Below are 9,244 nucleotides of genomic sequence, written 5' to 3' on the forward strand. Positions count from 1 at the left end.
GCTTTTCTCTATACACTTGGCTAGGGATTCCGAATTCATTTGTGCACACATTTTCCGTGCTCGGGCTTTCACTTTACTTAGATCGACATCGCTTCTCAGCCGGAGAGTTGAACTGATAGCATTTTCTGTTTTCGATAAGTAGAGCACTTTTGGCATCACAAAACTCCAAAACTAACCAAGTTCTAACCATGTAATCGCTTTCTTGCAAGGAAACCCAGGGAAAGGCTTTTCGGCCTGCTCTATTGATATAAAAGATTTATATTATTCCCTTCCGCTAAAGAAACTTCTGGCAAGCGTTGAAGAATGCATTGATTCTTTTGGTGTGGAAGCTTTCCAGAATTCTGCAGGCATCAGCAATAGCAACTTCTTGGAACTCCTTACTTTTTACCTTAACTCGACATTTTCCACCTGGAATGAATCTGTTTACCTCCAGAGCAATGGCGTCTGCATTGGTTCATGCATAGCTCCGATACTGAGCGACAGTTATCTCGCGCTCCATGACAGGCTCCTTGATAGTCAACTAGACGAAAGCGTGGCTCGTGTTTTTAGGTTTGTAGATGATTTTTCAGTTCTTATGACATGTGCAGTTACTGACACAGAGGCCTCGGTCTCAAAAGTTTTATCAATTTTTCACACCTGTCTTGACCCTCTTGTTTTGACGCATGAAACGCCTTCTGAAGGAAAGTTACGTTTTTTAGATCTTTCCATGTGCCTCAACAATAGCCATGTGTGCGTTACGAGCCACGATGCCAGAAGCCCCTCACGCCTTTCGCTTCGGCACATTCTAAGCTTGTAAAGCGCGGCATCTCAAAGTTGTGTTTAAGAAATGCCCTAGAAAAATCATGCCATAATGCGATGCAAGACAGCTATCAAACCCAGGTGATACGCTTACAAGCAGCAGAATACCCTTCCGACCTTCTGATTGCAATATCAGAGAGCCTGTTAAGAGAAATCATTAATTCAGGCCGCAGAGATTCCACTGAAAGGCACAAGGAAGAAAAAAGAAAGTATGTGGTTATTCCTTATCTACACCGCATTTCACATAATCTGAAAAGGGTGGGAGCGCGTGCCGATGTAAACATTGTTTTTTCCGCGCCCGATAAGCTCTCCAAACTCTGCCATATTGTAAACAGCAGCAATGAAAGAATGGTTGGCTGCGATAAGAAACACCAGAAAGGTTTTGTACCATGTAGCAGCAATGTTGTGTACAGGTTTCCGCTTACATGTGGCAAGCACTACACGGGGCAAACTGGTCGTTGCCTCAACGATCGGTTGCGGGAACGCAACAACAACGTGAGCGGCACCGCTTCCCGTCACCTTGGCATTCATTGCAGAGACTGCACAGAGGAAAGAAAAAAGAACAAAAAACTGCCGTGTTATCCTGTTTTCACTCAGTGTCGAGTGCTGTCAGATAATAGAACAAAAATCACTCGTGAAATCATTGAAGCTCATGAAATCCATAAATTCAAAGATGAATGCGTATAAGCGTTGCCTCAATAGCTCTGTCTGATAAAGAGCTGCGTTTCCTTGATGAGAATAGAAAAACGTGCTCAGCTGGTCTTGTGCCACTGTAGACCTGTGCTCAGGAATTATCATTTTCGTTCTATTTGTTTTGTGTATCTGTCTTTTCATTTGAGATTGGTTGCCACTGTATTTAAGTAGTGAAAATCACCTCAATAAACCAGTTGTAAGTTCAGCGCCGTGTCTGTGCACTTGTCACGTCCTTTGTCCCCTGCGCTGCTGAAAAACCATGTCACACCAACTTGCCCAAGCTTCTACAGTATCGGCAAAAGACGGCGCTTCTGCTCTACACACCCGCGAGCGGTGTTTCCAAAAGGAACTCTAGGTGTCGGCCACAGCGCAAGTGTGGGGGCGGGGACGCGACCACCAAACCATGTGCACCTGCGGGGAAACAGAAAGAGTGCCTCGTGGATTGAGGGGAAAAAGGGGTAGACGGGGTCTGTGCGAAAAGAAGAGTCGTCGAAGGAAAAGGTGTGTAATGTTTCATAATATAGCCAATGTTTTTGTTATCGTTTTTTCGTTTTTGTCCCGGTGTGATTTATCCGCTATTATTCGAACCCTAAAATTAAAAGTTCAGATTTGTAACACGATCTCTAGATTCAGAAGAAGCTGTTATACATTACACATGTTTTTCGGTGGATGCTCCCACACGACATGGTTCAGAGATTCGTTGGCAGCTTGGGTCTTCCCGTGAAGGTACTTTTTGAGTTGCTCTGGGTGAGCTAGTCGATGGAAAATTGGCTCCATGGTAAGAAGGACTGCAGGGTACAAGTAATCCTTGCGCACAAATGGCTCCTATGCAAACTGCGCCCGGTTATAGGCGCACCAAGGGGCGGCGACTTTCAGGCAGAGCCCATGACCTGGGTTCTTATCGGTGGACAAAATATGAAAATATGTTGTTTAAAGAGCCTTCCGCATTGTTTTCAGATGTCCAACATTTCATCTCATTGCAGAGCCATAATAAGTTTGTATCCTGTAAACGAAAGAGCCAGTCTCACACGCGTCTCACAGTGGCAAGAACAACACGGTATTAAAGCCATCAGTGTTCAATAAATACTACCACGTGCATTTTTGTTGCCAGTCTGCTTTATAAAATACGCTAAGCTTCGAGAAAAGTGCAGCTTTTATTCTTGACAGTTTTGTTTGGAGCGGAAACGTGATTGACAACCACGTTGTACCAGGTACAAAAAATGAAGCGCTGCCGCTCGCTAAATGATTCCGAAAACTTGGTTGTGTTTGCTCAAAAAAAAAAAAACGCGCAGAACCACGTGGGGCACTGTGCATTGTTGAGGGAGGACTGGGAAATAAAATAAACACTAATAATTTTCTTTTTAATTGTAGCCTGCCCTGTGTCCTTAACGGGGTACTTAATGAACGCAGTTTTGTTCGCATATCGTTAGACTTCACTATTCAATATATAGTGTGGTCTTTTCCCGGGCGCTTGTAGATTTCTACCATTTATTGCCAAAAACAGAAACCATTGTTTTTTTATTTACAGTCTTTACTTCTCGGCACGAGCACAGGGCATACTTTAAAAGGCAGATTTTGCTACGCGGCGTGAGGTAAGACCGTTCGCGTCAATAGCTTCACAGCAGTATCCTAAATATTCAACAGTTGGCTCACAGTTAAAAGGGATAATTAGAAAAGCTAGACTTCAGAAGAAATTTTATTATTGCCGTTTCGTAACTAGACTTCCACGGATGCTACAAGACGCCCACTTCACGGTCCAGAAGGAACCCCGTTGGGCTCTACACTTTTACAAAGGCTGTGCATAGAAACGGGCTGCATTTTCCAACACGGCCATCTTTCGCTCGCAGCGCTGGCACAAGATTCCGTGCATTGTCAACTTGCTCACAGTTCCGTTCTGCCTCATTCGATCATTAACGTCATTCCTGCCATTATTGCCGATGCGATTCTTGCCATTCTGCTTGCAACATAGCGGCTTAGTGGACGTTGGCACTAATTAGTACTCGAGAGTGTTCTTCAGGCTACAGAGGGAAGAGGAGGTGAACATGACAGTTCTGTCGACTAGAAGGCCGCCTCTCTTAAGAAGCATATTCCGGAATAATTTTTCCGAAAGCTTGTTGAGCCTCGGCCAGCTGTTAGATAAGTTGCAGTCGCATTTGAGGAGGAGGAGTTGGTATGCGTCTACCTCCCGGCCTCTTTCTTTTTCGGCAAGTAAAAACAATTGGAATACCTTGGACGAGATGTTCGAACCTCCGGTAGTGTTGAGGACAAAAGTAAAAAAAAATAGAAGCGCCGCATTTTACTCTCGTGGAAAATTTGCTCACACTGCAAGTTTTCAAGACACAGATTTATCCGTTGAAGCATTCAACGCACGTGCTGCTATCGGCGCTACTGAATTCTATTCTTAGCAGCAAAATAAAGGGTTATTTTCAACGCTAGCCCACTCTCTCCACCTGTTGCCAACAGCATCCGCGCTGCGGCCTGATGTCGCCTTTTGTTGGCAGTTTTGGTGTTTGGTAACTCACAAATACGGATATGTTCCAGTGCGTATTTTGTCATCATCTGAGCGACTAATTCCTGCTTTGTTGAGTGGATATTATTGAAAAATCCACGCACAAAATTTTAAACTTGTGTTTTCTTATTACCTTCAAGACGCTTTCCGAGCCTTATAATAAGGATGACCCGCTGTCTGTTATGCATGTATTTAGCCTTGACAGGGAACGCAGAGGAGTTCCAACACTTTTTGCGGCCTTTTCTTTAGGCTACATATGTAGTACAAACGGGAACAAAACGAGAGATAAAGGAAATAATTACGCGCCGAGGCTAACCACACAAGTACTGCTTTCCTCAGCCGTCATTGGTGGACACCAACTGTAGCTTCTAAAATTGGTGAAAGATCATTAATTGTTACGGCAGATTTCACGCTTCCGTTTCCTCTTTTTCTTAAATACTTAGCTTCTGACAGGACATTATATGCGTCGCTTCAGAGGCAACAACAACGACAGGGCATGCGATGGGCCGGAACGTGCGCTGTTGAGAAGGAAGAAGACAACTCTCGATGGAAAACAAGGTTCAGTCGAACGAGCCTCCGCTAGCATCGCCGCCCCTGCCTGAGGCACAGCAACAGCCTTCTTCTGAAGTCGGGAATACTGCGGTTGGACGCATGAGCAACAACAAAGCGTTGTCGCCACCAGCGACCACGACGCAGCTGTTTTCGCCATTTGAGCAGATTGCAGCCGTATCCCGCACAGGCACTGCGAAGGTCCTGCTGGCATTCCTAGGCGTTGCATTTGCGGCCTCTCTCTTTGCCCTGGTGATCGTGGTCGTACTCGGGAAGCACAAGGCTCATCTCTCTCCCAACGGCTCCTTCTGCTGCCCGAACGAGTTCCGCATGGTGCAGAGGGTACTCAACCTGAGCGTCGACCCTTGCGAAGATTTTTATGCCCACGTCTGCTCCAGGGTGGACGCGGGCACTCCCGAGCACCTGTCGCCCATGTTCAGGGTCGCCTTAGAAATGAGGGTCTTGGAACCAGAGGCTGTGGGGACAGACACAAGCGCTGCTGGTCAGATGCTGGCCGCACTCAGGAAGCGCTTTGAGGAAGACAAACCGCCAGAAGAAGACATCGCCGATTTAGTGACCGGCATCGTACAAGTTGTAGTAACCAGACCACCGACGGATGCTGTTCATACGGTTCGCCTCTTTGCTGACCTGAGCCTCAAGTATGGCCTGCCATCTGTGCTTTCTTTCTCTATCTCGAAAGAAGGGACTGTCGTCGCCGTCGAAAGAAACGACGGCTGGGCTTCGGATCCGAGGTTCGTCAATTTTTCGGCCATTACGCTTCAGTCCGCTAACAAAGCCCTTAATACGTCCCTAACAACCAAACAGCTTCTAGAGCTTGAAGATGCCTTGCGCATTACCAAAGAAAGTAAAAATTCACAGGGCATGTCTCGAGATATTGCCATCTCCCCTTTTTCGGCTGTAGGGACAGGTGACTGGGCGGTGATATTGGGGGACATTGTCTTCCCTGCACATCCGAAAGTCACAACAGTTGAATTGCAGGAAGATGACGGCCTAGACGAATTTTTAAACATTTTGGTCAGTGCTGGTCGCCAGCGTTCATCTATAGCTTACGCAATCTCATACACCGCCTTGAAGGTTCACTTCGACATAGAAGGCGCTTCTGCGAGCAAGAGTACACCATCTATGGGCATATCATGTCTGCTGCTGGACGTCTGTGAACTTGAGGACAGATTCCTAGCCGAGGTAATGAGCACTGGCAGCATGAACGCTCACATCCGCCTCTTGTTCTCTCGGATACGCTTGAATGTTATCGACCAAGCTTCAAGGCATCCTCTGTTCAATGGGACATTTAATGTGGAGCTCGTCCAGCAACTGAACAAATTAAAGCTTATGCTACCGGAGGAAGTGGCCGTATCAGATCTTCCCGTCCAGGAAGTGTCGACAAGTTTTGCCAGGAACCTGCTAGCCGCCCGTTCTTACGGTTTCGATAGTCGGAAAAGCAAGGTTGCGCGAAAGGTACCTTTTACTGACAGCCCTTTTCTGCCCGTTATGGAGAGGCGTGGTGATGTCATTTTCCTGTCAAGTAGCCTGTACACCCTACTGAATCAAACGTCGAGCAATGCTGGACTCGACATTGCCATCGTGGGAGTGGACACAGCGGCTCTAATGTGGTCTTACCTCTTGAATTCATCGTGGCCGGCTGAGACACGCAGAAACATCGAAAGTCGCCTTCAGTGCTTCAGGGACAAACACTCCAGCAAGCACGACAGCGGCGACTTTCTAACGACGGCCACTGCTGCACTGGGCGTGGTGTCGGCGATCGACGCTATGATAGATCCTCAGTGGAACACCATGGTTGCTGTCGACGGCAGAAAAATGTCCATCGGACGGCTCATCTTCCTCATGTGGGCATACGACCGGTGTGCAACGCTCCCGGAAATGGTTTCGCGTTTAGACATCAACTTGGCGTTGCGAAATTCGCCGGCTTTTGGGAAGGCATTCGCTTGCCCGAATGGGTCGCCCATGTCTCGCCGTTTGTGTTGTTTTGAAAATTGTTGAAGTTTATTTGTAAAAACAATATCTTAATCTCTTTTCCCACTTAAAAAGTTCTGTCCGAAAAAAAACGCTCAGTTTGTAACGATAGTATTTTGTTAACGAGAGGAGCCAGAGAGCTTATTTTTTTCTGGTTCAGAGATCTGCATGTGAGTAAATGCATTGGGGTTAAAGTGTGTCACTTGCGTTTCATTAAAGATGCGACCTTTGGTACGTTGCGTTACCGGTTTGCAGTTTGCAGCAGCCAATTCTGAGCACTTTTTGATTATTTGCGAAAGAAAGACAACTATGGTGCATCCTGCAGCGGCGGTGGCGGCCTGCGGAACCTTGTTGCACCCGTGGTGTAAGAGGATTAGCGCTGGTGCTGATTTATCGCAAAGTGCTGTGATTGTGGTACATCTAAAAAGATCGAGGGCGTGTCACCCCTTACATGCGCGCAAATGGCAGGTGTCGTATTTCGGATGCCCGGGCATACGGTTATATAAACAAAGGTAGACAGGATTTGTCTGCGACACCTATGGCTTCTGCGGTGCTTTCCACATAGTGCACGCTAATTTTAGAACACCTGCACTAACGAAAATTGCGAAAAAGGTGGAGAATGATTGCGTCACCGCTTCCAGCGTGCATGCACCAAGTGCAAAAAATATCTGCAGTTTAACTACTGTTGAACCTCTGTAGAGAGCGAAAACTGTGTTATATCGGGCAACTTGACGCGGATTGGCCTCGGTAACGTTGAGTGCGTTCCGTATACACTGGATAGGCAGCGCGCCCACCCTGCCACCATGGCAGGTGGCAGTCAAATTAGTGGCTGATCGCGAGAGGTTGCTCATGCAATTCACACTGCGACCTACTGGTGCAGTACCGCGTGTCTGCCACGTTTCTTAGCGCTAGTTCGAACGCTCGGAGAGAATGGACGCACCTGAAATGCGTCTGTGTTTCTTCGAAAAAATTCCGTGTTCCCGGCAACTTAAAGTTAACCTTTTCTGCCTTTGACGTACAACTAGCGCTCCGGACCAGGTGGTGGCATTTTGAGACCCAGAGAGGCAATATTTCATGAATTTTCCACCAATTTCGTTTGGCCACGCCATCTTCGGCAGCAAAGCCGAACTGCTGTCGCATGTCCTCGGTGCGTTCGCGCGCAGCTACGGCGGCGACGCAGCACCCCGCCGAACCCAACTACGCCTCGACTATGCCGTACACTGTGGAAGGCAACGACATTGCCACCGCGGAATACCCGACGGCACTTGGACGGCGCTCGAGATGAAGCTCCGATACCAAAGAATATCTCCGGCTCACCAACAACCTGCCGGATCCCAGACCCCACCACGACACCGACTCTCCCGAATTCACGGCGTCGCTGACGCTGTCCCCCGCCGACCAAGAAGCGTCCGCTTCTCCTCCCGCCTGCCCTCAGAGGACCTCAAAATATCCTCCGTACGAAAGGCACACACAACCTCCACGCCGTCTGTTGCGAAAAATTTGTGTGGGAGAGTCGAATCGTGCGACGGTGAATATTCAGGAAACAGTGACGAATCGAAGACGCATTCTTTAACAAAAAGGCATGGAAAACTGCATTGACTTTGCGGATACACAAAGAGTGGTTAGACGGAACACCCGACACAAACGCTCTCTTCTTTGCCCTCTAAGAAGCCACTGTCTTGCCGAGAGTCCGAGGGGCCCGGCCGCTTTCAGCTGCATCCGGCCGTTTCGCCGCCCAACTCGCCTCCCGGGCGCCGTCGTCAAAACCCGATCCCGAGCCAGACACCGGGGCTCCAAACACTGGGAGTGTCACCGCACTGCTCCGGTCCCCAATGGCAACCCGTCGCGCACACGAGCGTAGGAAACACACACACACACAAACGCAAAGGTGGGCACACGGGCGACAAGAAACACAGGTAGCAAAAAAAGATGCCGTTCGTGGAAGACGCACTCTCCCTTCCCCCAAAAAAGACAGAATACACAAAACCATCGGCCCCGCATGACTGGCTGTTGCCATCTACGAAGCCGCCAAAATCCACAAACGGTTGGCATTCACTGCCGACCAGGTCCGAATCCACCCCACTAACAACACAATCACAGTGAGCACTCCACACCACTTACAACACAGTCACAGTGAGCATGCCCGTCCGTGCTCGTGCAGTGTCTCACGCCAAGGTCCACACCATGAACATCGACACCGCAGCCGTCCCGGTAGCCGCCTATACCCCTGCCACAGATATCTCCGTGCGAGGGATTCTGTACTGTGCATACAGCTATGAAAGTGGCGCTTAAATCCTCACCGAGCTTCGGTCACACAACCCCTTCCTCCCTAACGACACTTTGTCGCCACATTCACTGACAAGTTTCCCCGACACATGCGGCATACTGCGGCTTTACCTTCAATTTTTTTTTTATTTATACTGTTGACCATCGATGGGGGTCGTCACAGGGAGGATATACAATACAATTTACAAGAGACAAAACTGATATCTCATTGCGTCAATTTGGGCACCCTCGGTATGAAATATCGATTGAACGTTCTAACTTGTGCATTTTCGATTGCTCGCACAACCGCAACAGGCAAAGCATTCCAATATTCGATCACACCAGGAAAAAAAGAAAAACGAAAAACATCAACATTGCGTCATAAGTCATATGGAGGCGTGTTTAGACAGACGCAAGCAAGGCCACAGAGCGGCCGTG

The sequence above is a fragment of the Amblyomma americanum genome, chromosome 9 (genome assembly GCF_052857255.1).
Source record: "Amblyomma americanum isolate KBUSLIRL-KWMA chromosome 9, ASM5285725v1, whole genome shotgun sequence".
Classification (NCBI taxonomy): Eukaryota; Metazoa; Arthropoda; class Arachnida; order Ixodida; family Ixodidae; genus Amblyomma; species Amblyomma americanum.